The following is a 16,396-nucleotide window of genomic DNA, read 5'->3' as shown; positions in this document are numbered from 1 at the left end:
TGATCAATCACTGCACCCTGAAAAATGTCATTCAAAACAGAATTCGATATGACTGATTTTTGTTAGTGCACACATTCCAGGACCTTTGGTAACCGATTTTCCTAGAAATCACTATTGCCCGACCAGTAATTAAAACTTCTGGCTGGAATTTCTGCAGTGCTTATTGAATACTGATTGGAGTTGCTTGAATTTATTAAATAGATTACTGTATTCCACGCTTCGGGCAGAATGAGCTACGTGTATCACCCATTGTTTCACCCTTTCTTTTTTTAAAATAAATTTAGAGTACCCAATTCATTTTTTCCAATTAAGGGGCAATTTAGCGCGGCCAGTCCACCTACCCTGCACATCTTTGGGTTGTGGGGGCGAAACCCACGCAAACACGGGGAGAATGTGCAAACTCCACACGGACAGTGACCCAGCACCGGGATCGAACCTGGGACCTCGGCGCCATGAGGCAACAGTGCTAACCACTGCGCCACTGTGCTGCCCGTTTCTCCCTTTCTAATTTACTCCCCCTCGCAAGCAATTGACGGAATTTTATTCTCCCCTTTTGAGGTGGGCTTGGAGGTGGGGGCAACCATTTAATTCGGTAGAAGGGTGCAGGGTGGGGAGCCTGCCGCTTTTCCGACTCTCTCCGCAACCCCCTCCAGCCCAGGTAGGTCTGATGCGGGCAGGTTTGAGGAAGGCCTTTGTGCCTGAAAGCCTATTTAGACCTTTAAGTGGCTACTTTAAAGCCTGGCCTCACCACTGCTGTTATTCAGCCAGCAGAGGGTGAGGACCACAGCATGAGAGTGACCCACCAGCTAAACCCCGCTGGGTCTCCTGTGGCCTGTTGTAGAGGGCGTGGCCCCTTCTGCATCGGCAGCCCAATGGAGGTAGCCACTGGAGACATGAGTGAAGACCTGCACCCGCTCTGAATACTAACCCATTCCCCCAATAACACCCCCTTATACCCTCTGCTGGAGCCTCCCTGCCTGGCCCTGGAGAACCTGCTCCGCCTACCTTATTCCTGGAACCCCATTGTCGGTCCTCTGCCCGGGTCTCCTGAGTGTGGTATTGTTAAAGCATAGGCTTGAAGACCACAAAGGTATACACAAACAAAAGTGCTATAACCCTCAAGGATCTTATGGGGTGGGAACAATTAACTTCCCCGTGAACCTTGCAGAACATGAGCTCCCCCGTTAAGGGGCCGGGTAGGACCTCTAAACAATGCCTAGTTGTCTGGTATATAAGGCCGGCCAGTTTGGCACCGACAGACCTACCCAGCTGGGATCCGTCCTGTGATGTATATAATATTTATTGTAAATAAACTAAGTTTCTTTGAACTATTCGGTGTGGATTCTTGCGTGGCCTTATAAAACTGGTGACGAGGGTCAAAATGGATAACTATCGATGCTGCTACACTATAGGATAAGCCACCTCCAGTGTCTGTTGGATAAAGGTTGGAATTTTCTCTTTATTATGCCTCTGTTCGGATGGTTAAATGTCTTTGACCCCAACTTGGAAGATTGGAATCAGAATGCGGAGCAAATGCCCTACTTTTTCAGGGCAAACAATATCATAAAGAATGATTGGCAAACAGTCATCCTGCTGTCTGGCTGTGGCACACATACGTTCAGAGTGATACGAAGCCTGACGTACCCAGCGGTGCCCGACACGCAAACCTTCGGCCAACGACTAACTCTGGTGGGGCAGCACTTTAACCTAACTCCATCCATTATCGTCCAGCGGTTTTGTTTTAAAACTGCGGAGCACACCCCAGTTTGTCACTGAGTACTTGTCAAGTTTACGGAATATTGCCGAGTTCTGTGAATTTGGCACTTCCTTGCAAGAAATGCTGAGAGATCGTTTAATATGACTGAACGTTCCGTGAATCTACAGAAAACCATTCAAATTCTACTGACCCGGCATAGTGCAGTGCAAGGGGTGCAGGAAGTACAGGATATGGAAGTAAATGTCTTGGGACGCGCCTCCTCCCAGTGTAGCCCCTCCCCAGACCGCTACCCTGTCCTGGACCGAGCGCTGTAAAGGCCCAAAATGTTGGCCAAAGGCTGAGTTATCCCAACGGGAGCCTTCCCCGGAATCCGCTGAGGGTGAGCCGGGTTGTTGCGGGGTGTGCGGTTTCCGGCCCAGGATAGAACGTGGACTGCAGACCAACCAGAGATCCAGGCGCCCCGCTAGAGGTAGGCGTCCGCCTAGACCCCGTACCTTAAACCGGGTTGAGCCTGAGGATGACGACTGCCTGCAGTTAAATTGCGTGGTGGCGCCCCGGGTGGCCCCCATAAGGGATAAGGTGCAGGTGAATGGGCATTTGCTGGACATGGAACTGGACACAGGCACGGCACATTTCCTTGTGGGACAGAGTATGTTTGACTGCATTAACCAGGGTGTACAGGATTTGGACCTGACAGAGACCAAGGCTACGTTGGTCACCTACATGGTGAGTCATTGAACATTGTAGGTACCTCCATGACTCTGGTGGTTTCTGGACATCAATCGTCCCGCACGTTTCGCGGATGGGCAGCGGCAGGAATGTTTCTGGTGTTAAAACTGACAAGACAGTCCGGTTATGCGCGGACTATAAGCTGACAGGGAATACAGCTTTCAAGGTTCAACTTCCTGGCTCAAACCTATGATTCCCCCGAATTGGCATCTCCCTTGACCCAGCCCCCAACTTAAAGTGCTGCCTCCAAATCTTCAGCGTTGCCACCACCACCGGACTCCTAGAGTACATACCCGGCGCCATCGGAAGTGGTGCCGTTGCCAATGCCCTTACACAAACCCTCCTCCATCCTTTTTTTTAGTGTCATCTTAGGTACCCTCCAATTAACTTCACACGCTTCCAGTCCTGAATATCACCCTGGGCCCTCACACAAGGAGGGAAAATGTAACCAGGAGGCTCCTGGAGAAGGTTTAGATCATCCCTAGCCTGCCGCTACAAAAGGACCTTGCCAGCCCACCGGCTGCTCGCATCCCATCACGCCAGCTTGTATGTCTAAGTCCGCCGTGCCAAGGAATAACAGCGGAGGCCCTGTAGCAGCAGGAGTGGAACCAACAAGCCGTCATTAAAAACCACCTCCTCATCACAGATCCACCTTCAATCTGCCCAGGCGACAGTGGGCATTCCTCAACCATTCCCGTACTGGGCCACGGCCTTTGTGCAGCTAATTGGCACGAGTGGCACCTTGCAGAGAACCCAGACGGCAACTCTGGTGCCTCCCAATCAACGGACTCACATCATTGAAGTCTGCCCCCTGACGAAATTCAGCGGAGGGCTCAGAGAGCTCCTGCCTGATTTGGTGACTACTGCACCAGCTGAAAAAACACTTAGCAGAAAGGTTGGCGCAATGAAAGTAATTAAAAATTAAAGTGCATTCAGTTCAAATTGGATTCTATGCAAAAGTTTGCCCGTGATTTGCAATATAATTCAGTTGGCTTTGACCAGCGTGCTCAAAATGAGCTCTGTGAGTGACCAGGAGGTCAATAAAACAAACTCCTTTTTTTTTCTAACAGTAAACTGACATTCCTGTTGTTGAAATGGTTTTATCAAATAGCAGTGAAGGGGGACTCAAAGCAGAAATACATTGGATTTTTCACACCTTGCGCAAAGCATTTTTCGTGTGAGTGGGTGGCCTTGGACAGTCTGGGGTGGATGGGGGTAAGGCGCAGTTCCAGTCATTTTGACTTTGGGTGATAGTTAACATTGGAAATAAAAATGGAGAGAATATGTGCAACGGGTGCTTAATCCGATATCGCATGTTTTCACAGCCAAAGTCATAAGTACCTCCATCTTGAGGTGGAAAGTAGAAAATTAGACTTATGAGAAAGGGCAAAAGCTAATATTGCTTTAATGATACAATTTTATCTTCAAATTTCAGATCAAAAGCAGTCTGAATATTTCCATTGTGTGGCACAGACACACAGGAAGCATGCTGTATCTTTAATGGCTGGATAACATGAATGCTTAAGTGTGCTGAACTTCCTCTTCAACTTTTCAAAATTATGTAAATATATCCGCCAATTAACTTGGGCAAGTAAAAAAAGATGATATCTTATCAAATGTGAAATGTTGAATATCGCAAAGGGAAAATGAACACAAATGGAGGAGCAGAGAATTCTGCAGTGGTTTCTGACTTAACTCGAGAGAGAGCTCTACACAAAAAGCATCGGGGTGAAATCGCTGCAAATTATGAAGATAAACGTTTGCAGAAAGTTTTGTGCAAATCTAATCAGTTCGATTCTGCAGGCATTCTGATTAATAAATGGAACTGTTGAGTATGTTCTTTGCTTTTGAAATTGTAACTGACGGACTTCCTTCGCTACATTGCTCCTGTCCCCCGAAGCATAGCACACGTTGGATTGAACTCGCAAACTGCAACGATTTCCCTTTTTAAATAATCGGTTTAATTTGTCCCCTTTTCCCTCTCTCCCAGGTCTGTCTCGCTGGTTTACTGCCAGATGCACCCAGAGTCCAGTGCAGCCTCTCAGGTGGAAGCCTCTCAGTTTTTCTTTCGCTCTCCTCACCTCAGTGTGGTTTTGACTGAGAATTGCCTGTTCAGGGAGTTTTCGGCTGCCTGCAGCGTCTGTGAACATCCGAACCGTGAGTCAATATCATATTTTTCAATTCATCTGTCAAATTTAGAGCTCGAAACAATTATGGTGATTTTATCATTCAGAACACTTTTCACAACTTGGTCTAGCGGAGTAGGAGGACTACCTGACTAATACCTCACAGCTCTTGTGTGAAACAGGAAGTCTTGATAAAATCACCCACAGCCAGGGGCATGTAGCTATGAGTTGGCATTTTGATATGCACAGCAGTAAATTGATAGCATTTATACAGTCACTTAACAAAGTATCCTAAACGCATTTGAACCTCCATTGCTTTTCATTCCAGATTATCCACTTAGAAACATAGAAAATCTGAGAGGGTGAAGGACATTCGGCCCTTCAAGCCAGATCCACCACTCATTATGATCATGGCTGATCATCCAGCTCAATAGCCTGATGCCGCCTTCCCCCCATATACTTTGATCCCTTCATCCCAAATGATCTCGCCAACTGTTTCTTGAAAACATAAGGGGCGGGATTCTCCGTTTCTGAGACTAAGTGTTGACATTGGCGCAGAATTCGTGGATTTCCACGACAGCAAAACTGCCGCCGCACCGGGACCGATTCAGCGACTGTTGAGGGGCTAGCACTGGCGCTATGTGGATTTGGCGGGTTTGAGAGTTACACTTAGGCGGTTGACAAGCTGCAGCTGCATATACACACTGCACTCCCTGCACAGACCATCCCAGCCAACAAGATTGCAGCAAGACACGTGGCCTCACGCTTCACAAATGCCGAGCTTGAGATCCTCCTGGCCGCTGTGGAGGAGAGACGGGTCACCCTATACCCCGGCCTGGGAAGGAGGCTACCAGCCGCCACCATTCGTCGTGCCTGGTCGCAGGTGGCCGAGGCGGTCAGCGCCGTGGGCAGCACCATCCGGACCGCCCAGCAGTGCCAGGAAGAACTGCACAACCTCCTCAGGGTGGCCAGGGTGAGTAGGGAGCACCATGCCTCTGATACTAACTCCCGTCCCACACACCCGAATCCCCACTTAAACCCGCCAGCATGGAGGCCCCCACCTGGGTCTCCGTCCCCCTTGCCCGGTCCCAGGAAAAGCAAGGAATCTCCTTTCGCAAACAACCCCCGCATACACACCCAAGCCCAAAAAGAACCATCATTGCAAATGAAAGTCCCATCTCTTCCCTTGTCCAAATATATACAGCGTCGACTCATTTAGTGCATACACCAACACGCAGTGAAAAAATAAAGTTACATAAGGCTACATCGGTATACGACCATTTCTCAATTTCACCACAGTCCTTCTGCCTTCGCAAAATCCTCCGCTGTTCCGCCGTCCCAAAATAAAAGTCCTTGGATTTACAAGTCACACTCAACGTAGCTGGATATACTATGCCGCATGCACCTTGCTGATGTACAGCGCCTTCTTCACCCGGCTGAAGGCAGCCCGTCTCCTCGCCAGCTCCACCGTAAAGTCCTGGTATATGCGTATACCAGCTCCAGCCCACTGCACCACCCGCTTCTGCTTTGCCCAGCACAGCACTTTCTCCTTCCTGCTATACCTACGGAAACACAGAGTTACTACTCTTGGTGGCTCACTCGCCTTTGGTACAGGCCTCCACGACCGATGAGCCAGATCCAGTTCATATTGGGAGGGATCATACCCCTCCCCCAATAGCTTCGCCAACATCGTGGCAAAATACTCCGTCGGCCTCGGGCCTTCCACCCCTTCGCCCCACAAACACTTAATGGCCTAGTTTTAAATTTAATGTTCATATATTATGTACTCTTACCTAGAATCCTTACAATCCCTACAGTACTGAAGGAGGCCACTCGGCCTATTGAGTCTACACTGCCCCTCTGAATGAGCATCCTACATAGGCCCATTTCCCCGCTCTACCCCTGTAATCTCATAACCCCACCTACCCTTTGGAGACTAAGGGGCAATTTAATAATGGCCAATCCACCTAACCCGCACATCTTTGGACTGTGGGAGGAAAGCGGAGCACCCGGAGGAAACCCACGCACACACGGGGAGAACTCCGCACAGTCACCCAAAATTGGAATTGAACCCAGGTCCCTGCTGCTGTGAGGCAGCAGTGCTAACCACTGTGCCACCATGTCGCCTGATTGAAACAGAGGGCTGGAATACATGTCACCTCACTGGGCATGTTTTTGACTGGAGGGCGTAGTGATATTCAGATATCAATATACATGATTAATGTATGTAAATGTAATACAGTCATTTCAACACTAGATGGCTCACAGTCAGATACTATAAGAACTGGATTCCTGGGCGCGATTCTCCGCTCCCGCGACTAAGTGCCCACGCCATCGTGAATGCCGTCGAGTTTCACGACGGCGCGAAACGTCCCTGATCGCGATCGATTCAGGGCCCGAAAATGGGCTAGGAGTGGGGCCACGAGGAACTCGGGGGGCGTTACGCGAAAGCAGCGTCGTAAGCGCGCGACGCCCAAATGGCGCGGGGCTGCGCCATAAATGGCGCGATCCACGCACGGAATGACCCAGGATAAGGAGAAGGAGGAGAGATGGCTGAGCCCCGACGAGCCGCACAGAGGTTCCGGGACACGGACCTGGGCACCGTCCTCGATGAGGTTGAAAGCCGAAGGGCCACCCTCTGCCCAAGACGTGGGCATCGCCAGCTGTCCAGCATGGTGAGGCACGGTTGGCATGAAGTTGGCACCGCTGTGAGTGCTGTGGGGGGCACCCCCCAGTCCGGGGAGCAGTGTCGGAAGAAGCTGCACAACCTCACTCGGGCTGCAGGGTGCACAACGTTGTACTCGACCCACATGAGCACCGGGGCCCCCCTGGAGAGATGCCATGGCGTGGCTTCAACTGTATCCCCACCCAGCATTAATAAAGCTTATATCTGCACGCCCTACTGATGATACCCGCCTAATTGTGATGCTTTAGCCAACGCGCACCCCCCCCCCCTTCCCAGGACAAGACAGCCCACAGCCAACGTGAGCATATGAGAACCGGAGGGGGTTCTCCTGTGCTGCACCCCCTAAATGTTCACGAGCAGAGGGCCCTGGACCCCGCTGGGGGATCCGCCACCCGGGAGGTCGCGAAATGCCAGGTCGGAGGCGCAGAAGCAAGTGAGACAACCCTGCATGTCCTCACCCCCCCCTCTCTCGCCCCCCCCCCCCCCACCCCCCGCCCCCAACCCGTCATCGCCCCCCTCACGCTCTGGCCACTGCACCCTCGATCCCCTCCCCCCTCACACTCGCCACTGCACCCTCGATCCCCACCCCCTCACACTCGCTACTGCACCCTTGTTCCCTCCCCCCTCACACTCATGCCACTGCACCCTCGATCCCCTTCCCCCTCACACTCATGCCACTGCACCCTTGTTCCCTCCCCCCTCACACTCGCCACTGCACCCTCGATCCCCTCCTCCCTCACACTCGCCACTGCACCCTCGATCCCCTCCCCCCCTCACACACTGCCCCCACCACCACCATGCACCCGGCCCAACGTGTCTAATGAACCCCATATCGTTGTGTTCCCCAGGGCCAGCCGCCAAATGTCCAGGGTCGTCTCGGCCAAGGCACAGCCGACCATCTCCAACCTCAAGCGCACCCAGGGACGCACGCCAGAGGGTGGCAGTCGGTCGGACAGGAGTGTCATCCTCCCAGTCCGGGACACTGGACGGGGACGCAAATACGACGGACAGAGACAATACTGAGGGGCACAGGACGGACAGTGACGATGACGCACAGAGAACGGCCACACAGTCCACGGATTCACCTGGAGGGCAACATGATATGGGCCGCATGCAGCTTGCGCCGGGCCATGAGGGGGACCAGTACACACCAGACTTCCTAAAGGACGATGACCACGAGCTTGCGGCACTGCTGTCTCCCACACCATCCACCATCGCAGAGATACTCACCTCGGTTGGGCAGATAAGTGATGAGGCTCCCAGGTCACGGTCTGGTGCGCACCCCACAGCCGAGCCGGTACAGCAGGTGGAGTTTGGAGCAGCCGAGGGGCTGGACGGTCGGAGGGCAGCCCAGGCCCAGCAAACAGCTGCCGCCCAGACGGTTCCCGGGTTCCTGGATGTACTTGACCCACCCGGACAACCGATGCATGTGGACACCCAGGGGCTTAATAACGGGATGAGGGCCATCTTCCAGGACCTGCACAGACAGTTGGAGGAGTCTATCCGCGTCCAAGAGCAGGGAGTGGTGCCGCTCATCACAGCCACCCAGGCCGACACCGCACGGGTGGCGTCCGCAGTGGAGGCAATGGGTGAAACGGTTTTGGCCATTGGTCAGGTTCTGCAAGGCGTTGGGCTTCACGTGCACGTGTCATCCATGGCCCAGGAGAGGGCTGCCCTCTCACAGGCAGCCATCTCACAGAGCCAACAGGACATTGCTGCCGCTTTCCGGGCCCTGGCCGAGTCTCACCATGCCATGGCCTGGACCCAGCAGGCGATGGCTCAGTCCCAGCAGTCAGTCGCGGAGAGCATAGACCGCCTGGCACACGTGATGGCGTAGCGCACTCACAGGTTGAGGTAGCACAGTCCCTGGCAGGAATGCCGCACTCCCTGGGCTCCGTCTGTGCGAACATTCGGACCGTGGTCGATACCGCTGCAGGCCTCCAGGACTGGCAGTGCCAGGTGTCGGTGGTGCGACGGGGCATGTCTCCGATCGCACCTCCGTCCCACAGTGAGGCCCGGGGGCCACCGGGCTCCTTGAGGGAGGAGGAGGTTCTGGGGCCCATCCCGGTACATCCAGCAAGGGACGTCCCGGTACACTTGGCCTCCCCCCGTTCCGTCCCTGGCGCATCTGGTGAGCAGCGGGCAGGACAGGGTGGCACCACGCCATCCAGCACGCCCACCAAGCTGCCTGGCCCATCGAAGTCGGGCCGCCACAGGAAATGTGTGCCGACGGGGAGCCATGTCGCAGGGCGAGATTCTCAGCAGTCCGCCTCCACTCTTGCTGTACCATCTGGGGAGACACCTAGACGTAGGGGTAGGGACCGCAAGGCAAAGAGGTAAGGCACAGAATAAATTGGCACGGGTGCAGGGCACAGTTTAGTTGTAGGGGGTAGGGCATCTTTGTGTGAATGTCACAAATAAACTCACTGTTGCACTTAACTTGTTAGGCTCTGTGCTTTGTCCGGTGCCAGGGGGCTGGTGAGGGCGACCGAGTGGCGCTGGGTTAACGAGCGGTTCAACGTCGGTGCCGGATGTGCTGTCCCTTTCCCCCCTGCCTCCCAAAATCGGACACCGTACTCCTCGGCACTCCGACGCCAGCTACCCCACACAGGAACGTGATGAAATGCCCGTTACGAAAGCTGTGACCACCGGAGTGGATGGTTCAGCTATAGCCATGAGTCAGACCTTGGCTGGCGAATCTCAGCTCACAGCTCATCACAGAGCGGGCTGTCATCATTCAACATGGCACTGATCACACCCACTTACACAATCATCAATGTTGTGCAATCCCATAGTGCCGCAGTGGTAAGGTGATGTGGTATTGGTGCCGTGTACTCGGTGCGGGTGTTCGGGGTGGGAGGGGTGGGGGGGTTGCAGTGTGGTGCCCGTGTGCAGGACAGACCGTTCAAGTGGCAGTGTTCAGCGAATCCCTCTCCCACGGTGCGTGAACCGTGCGGCCACCAACGCGTCGCGTGCCTGCTGTCCTCGACGGTGCCGTCGTGCAGCCTCCTGGACGCAACCATCACCCGGGCAGTGTCTGTGTCCTGCGCCCCTCCCCCCACCCTGATGCACACCATCCTCCTCCTCCTCCTCCTCCTCCTCCTCCCCCTCCCCAAGCACTTCGATATCAGTGCCCGCTTCCTGTGCATTCCTCGCCGTCGGGGGGTCAATGTTCCCCTTGGTATCCCCCTGGACATTGCGGGCCTGAGCGCCTGCGGCCTGCGTGGCGACGACGGGCCACTCCGCGACTATCCCCTCTGCTGCAGCAGCAACCGCTGCATCTGCAGCCACTGTGGGCCGTCGCAGTCTACGCTGCCGGATGGCCACCTGCAGAGCTGCGGCTCCAACCACGGCAGTGAACATCGCTGTCTGGTTGGCAAACATGGTGACCTGCAGGAGGGTGGTGGGGGGCAGAGAAACGACATGTTACACGGAGGTTCTTCCACACCTCACCAGCCGGGTTGCATGGGATACCTGTGTGCCCCGATGGGATGGTCGTGCTGCAGATACGCAGCCAGCCTAACACCTGGTCACTGTCTGCGCCCAACGGTCAGTTCACACCATCCTCCTCACCAGTGTGCCAGTCGCCTGTGCCCATCAGCCACACGGCAACCTGCGACCATGTCCTCGTCACTGTCCTGCCATATCAGGGCGGCTGACATGTGGCATCTGCGGATGGACGACACCCTCCACAATCTCCCTCACCCCCCTCCCACTCCTTCCCTCCCCCTCTACCACCTCCTCCCTCACCCCCCTCCCACCTCCACTCCCTCCCTCAACCCCCCTCCCATCTCCACTCCCTCCCTCAACCCCCCTCCCACCTCCACTCCCTCCCTCACCCCCTCCCACCACCACTCCCGCCCTCCCCCTCCCACCACCACTCCCGCCCTCCCCCCTCCCACCTCCACTCCCTCCCTCCCCCTCCCACATCCACTCCCTCCCTCACCCCCCTCCCACCTCCACTCCCTCCCTCAACCCCCCTCCCACCTCCACTCCCTCCCTCCCCCCCTCCCACTACCACTCCCGCCCTCCCCCCTCCCACCACCACTCCCGCCCTCCCCCTCCCACCTCCACTCCCTCCCTCACCCCCCACCACCTCCACTCCTTCCCTCACCCCCTCCAACCACCACTCCCGCCCTCCCCCCCTCCCACCTCCACTCCGTCCCTCCCCCTCCCACCTCCACTCCCTCCCTCAACCCCCTCCCACCTCCACTCCCTCCCTCACCCCCTCCCACCACCACTCCCGCCCTCCCCTCTCCCACCACCACTCCCGCCCTCCCCCCTCCCACCTCCACTCCCTCCCTCACCCCCCACCACCTCCACTCCTTCCCTCACCCCCTCCAACCACCACTCCCGCCCTCCCCCCCTCCCACCTCCACTCCGTCCCTCCCCCTCCCACCTCCACTCCCTCCCTCCCCCTCCAACATCCACTCCCTCCCTCACCCCCCTCCCACCTCCACTCCCTCCCTCACCCCCCTCCCACCTCCACTCCTTCCCTCACCCCCCACCACCTCCACTCCCTCCCTCACCCCCTCGCACCTCCACGCCCTCCCTCACCCCCCTCGCACCTCCACTCCCTCCTTCACCCCCTCCCACCTCCACTCCCTCCCTCACCCCCCTCCCACCTCCACTCCCTCCCTCACCCCCCTCGCACCTCCCCTCCCTCCCTTACCCCCCACCCACCCCCCCCGTTGGCCGCAGCGTTCTCGGGGAAGCCGACCCGGTCTGCAGGAGCTCCGGAACAGTCCGCTCACCTCCTCACTGCTCAGCGTCAGCCAACACGACTGGCTGACGACTTTATTTACCAGGCGTGAATGGCGACGGCGTGAACTGGGGTGACGCCGTCGGGACTTCGGCCCGTCCGGGCCGGAGAATAGCGGGGGTAGCGGAGAATCACCATTTTGGGTGTCTCGGGCGATTCTCCGGCCTGCGCTGCGCAGAACTCGACGGGGCCAATCTCGCCGTTTGGGTGAATCACGGGAGGGCGTCGGACCGGCGTTGCGTGAAAAAATGGCGCGCCAGGGGATTCTGCCAGCCGGCGCGGCATCGGAGAATTTCACCCCCTGCCTTTTCTAAGTCAGATGACATGACGATGTGATTCAGAACAATCAACAAGACATAGAATAGCTAGAGTGAGAGACGTTGGAGCTAGTTTGTTATAATAGCGTATAGTTACATAATTATCTGTATTGTACTTTCATTCTTTATTGTTAGTTTAGTATTGAGTAAAAGGACCCACAGTTTATCATTTTATTACTCATTAAATAGTTCTTCTTTCAACAAGAAGGCTATTGGTCATTTTATCATCCTGGTGGATTCAAGAGTAATATATATATTTTAGATCCGTCATTATTTAAAATATAACAGAGGGCACATAAAATAGGGTGCATACCCACCTTCCTGCTCACCCCCAAAACACAGTTGGTGGGTGGGAGCCGAACTCAGCAACCCGATCTCCATATTTAAATAATTAGTCTAGGGTCAATTGAGCTTTATAACAAGTCAGCTGACCCCAATAATATGTTGCCCGCACCATAATACGGTTGGCCTGGACAGTCGGGCATAGGTGGGAAGGCTGATGTTTTAAAAATGTTTTGAAAAGGGCGTGAAGGAAGGGGGCGGATTACTGGGCTGGATTATCCACTGCCCAACACCGGTAGCGAAGTTCCAGATGTGGCGGAACATCCAGCGTCGGGCAAAAAACAGGATCGGCACCGGGCATCGATGTTCACCTCCTGTGCCAGTGGGAGGATGTCAATGGGTCATTTTGACCCATTTGCATCCTATTAATGGTCCAGGCACTATATTCTCCAAAGGAGTGACTCTTCAAGGGAGTTGTCCCCAAAATCCATCAGAGGGCCACCCTCCCCACGCAATGCAAGATCTGCACAACCCACCCCCAGCTCCACCAGACCCCCCTATTACCACCCAACAGACCCCCCCATGAGAGAGATTCCACCAGAGACCCCCCCCAATTACAGAGATCCGCACCAGATATCCCCCAATTATAGAGCCTCCACCAGTGGCCCCCCAATCACAGAGATCCGCACCAGATTCCCTGCCATGAGAGAGGCCCCCACCAGAGACCCCCATGAGAGAGATTGCCACCAGGGACACCCCAATTACAGAGAGCCCCCCCCCCAGAGAACCCCCATTACAGAGATCCCCACCAGAGAACCCCCATAAGAGAGACCCCTGCATGAAACCCCCAATTACAGAGACTCCCACCAGAGATCCCCCATATTACAGAGACCTCCCCATAAGAGTGACCCCTGCATGGAAGCCCCAGTTACAGAGACCCCCACTAGAGATCCCCCATATTACAGAGGCCTCCCTATAAGAGTGACCCCTGACTGGAGCAGTCCAGGCAGAGGTAGTAAAAAACATCACTGCTTTAAAACTCACCTGTACAATACACTCTGCTTTCTGCAGAGAAAAAGAGGAAGTGAGAGCACTTAACTGTCTTTGATATGGTCCAGGAGCTGTCTATTACGGCTAGATGTCTATAAACATTGTGATTAGTTTCACAGCTGACTACTTGAAAGCTACTCTTTAAAAAGGAAAGCGTGCATAAGTCAAAACAATGCATGGAACATAGTCACTTGGTGGTACAGAACGTGAATATTGCTGAAAAGTGAGGCATATTGCTGAAGCTTTTCATCTTGCACTTATCAGGACGAGTGCAAGAATGACAAATTTCAAACAATCTCAACAATTTATACTACAGGAGAAAAAGGGTTGATTGGTTGACAAGTCGACTCTGATTGGCCAAGGTGTTGCCATGGAGAAACCAATGGGAAACTATAGACTTCCCAAGCTCCTGGGTAATTCAAAAAATGTGTGAGGCTTGAACATATTCCTTTTGTTTGCAGAGAACAGGTCTATGTATGAACATACATCTTTCTAGCAGGTGTAAATGCGCTACGTTACGAGCTTGACTAATTATCTAGAGATTGTATAAATTGTGATTGTTTGAAATTTGGCATTGTTCAGTTTGTCCTTATGAGGGCAAGATGAAAAGCTTTGATAAGATGTCTCCCTTCTCAGCAATATACTTACAAAATAGTGGGAGGGAAAAGTGTGAGGGGGTGGGATCCTTCTCTCCTTGAGTTAGAAACTGCATCAATTAACTTGGAAATTTGAACCAAACTTCATGGGCGAATTGGACATGTGGCAAACCCAAAATTCCTGATCCTATACTTAGACGCATAGCACCCCACTCCCATCCCCCCGGAGGAAATGATGTCACTGGGAAGCATTTTGTTCCTACGGATCATTGTTTGTCTGCTCGCTGTAAAGCCATTTTTCTGAGTAAACTTGCTGGCTGTTTGCTAGTGGGAATAATTGAGGACAAACATCTCACAGTTTTACTGACAATCAATGCATCATTCTTTGACAGACTATTAACAATCTGTTGACCTAGTGAAAACCATGTTTCAAAAAAACAGACAATCTCGTGTTTCTTATCAATAAGATGCTCACACCGCATAGATGCACAAACATATTGAATTGTAGGGTTTGCAGTTAGCACACTTGAGAATCTGCTCACTGTCAATACTTGACTCAAAACAAATGATTTACATTCCAAGCAAAATGCTGCTTTTATATTTCCCATCAGCTCGTAGTTTCAGCCTCTGCTAGCAGGGCAAACCCTGAGTTATCCCCCATACTGCTCTACATATGCGTGACATGAAAGATAATCGTGGCACAGTTACAGTGCTGATAAACTATGGTTTCCTTCGCTCTGCAGCCCTTTGAAGTTGCAGACAGTTTCACGATAGTTGATAATTTAATCTCTGGCCAGCTTGCTCCTTACACTGCTCTGGGACAGCAGAGTGAAAATATTACAGTAGGAGTATTGATTGCCATATGCATGGGTTAGGCAGCATAATGACTTAAATATCTAATGTACATTGAAGTTGAAGTGTCGGAGTGGGGGTGAAGTGGGGGGGGGGGGGGGTGCGGTGGTTGGTGGGGAGCCAGGTGGGGGAATTATTAATCATAACTTCAGTTCTGTAGAAGGATCAATTGGACTCGAAATGTTAACTCTGTTCCTTTCATGGGCGACACAGTGGTCATTTCATTTCATTCAGTGGTTAGGTTAGAGTGGACGTTTAGCGGAAATTCACCCCTTATGAGTGTGATTTTCTGACTAGGAGCACATTGTTTTTACTGTCACCATTAAGCTTTGCCCTTAATGAATGTTGTGGTAATATTAGAACCTGTCAGCTCCAGTATCGGAGGAGATGCTGTCATTTATAGGTGGTGTCACTGGATATCACCTCACAAGGTGTTTCTTCCTCATATTGCCAAAGGCTCCTGACTCCAAAAGTAAATGGTTCTTGAAGACGACTCTGTTTTTCTGCCCCTGGGCACACTGAATTCTAATCTCTCCATTCGGTATTCAATGAAAGTGGCGTTGGTGGTTTAGACACCATTTCTTGACATCATGAAAGTATACGTCCAGAAAGTGAAAGACATGACGATGACTTTTAAACAACAGCATGCCCACAAATGAGCAAATGTGGAATTGTATTTGAGTTACTGCCAGCCATTTGGAAAGCTGATCCACAGCAGGAATATGCCAAGTTACTTAGGAGGTGACAGATGTGGTGGATGTGGTGTATATGGACTATCAGAAAGCTTTTAACAAGCTGATCTCAGTATTAATGACCATTAAACTATCATTGACTAGCCTAAAAACCCATCTACTTCACCAGTATCATTAGGGAAGGACGTCTGCTGCCGTTACCTGACCTGGCCTAAATATGGCTCCAGATGCATAGTTGTGTTGCTAACTCTTAACGACCCTCTGAAAAGGGCGAGCAAGTCATTCAGTTCAAGGCCAATTAGGGATGGACAACAAATGTTGGCCCTGCATCCCATGAAAGAATACATTTTTAAAGGGTGCCACTCAAGAGACTGCTGCAGAATAGGGAGGGGATAGAATTAGGAGGGAATTGCAGCTGAATATCAAACTGTATTTAAAACTGGTTGGAGGAGAGAAAGCAGAGTATGAGTTAAAAGCTGTTTTCCAGAATGGTTTGAAATGGGTTGTGGTGGCCCACCGGTTTTACAATTTCACTTCACCTCGTGCTCTCCAGCCATGGCAAAGCCATTGCCTCTCTGTTTTCACAG

The 16,396-nt window shown here is 52.9% G+C and overlaps 1 long non-coding RNA gene across 1 annotated transcript in view; it reads left to right on the top strand.

Annotated features, from left to right (window-relative positions):
- LOC140385978 (uncharacterized) overlaps positions 1-16,396 on the top strand; it is a 94,540-nt gene that overhangs the window by 60,245 nt on the left and 17,899 nt on the right. Inside the window, exon 2 of the long non-coding RNA XR_011933499.1 lies at positions 4,437-4,603. This is a non-coding gene — a long non-coding RNA (uncharacterized lncRNA). The remainder of the gene's footprint in view (positions 1-4,436; positions 4,604-16,396) is intronic.

This window comes from Scyliorhinus torazame, chromosome 11, assembly GCF_047496885.1.
Source record: "Scyliorhinus torazame isolate Kashiwa2021f chromosome 11, sScyTor2.1, whole genome shotgun sequence".
Lineage (NCBI taxonomy): Eukaryota > Metazoa > Chordata > Chondrichthyes > Carcharhiniformes > Scyliorhinidae > Scyliorhinus > Scyliorhinus torazame.
Note: the sequence above shows the minus strand (reverse complement) of the source record. Positions and strands in the feature narration are given on the sequence as shown.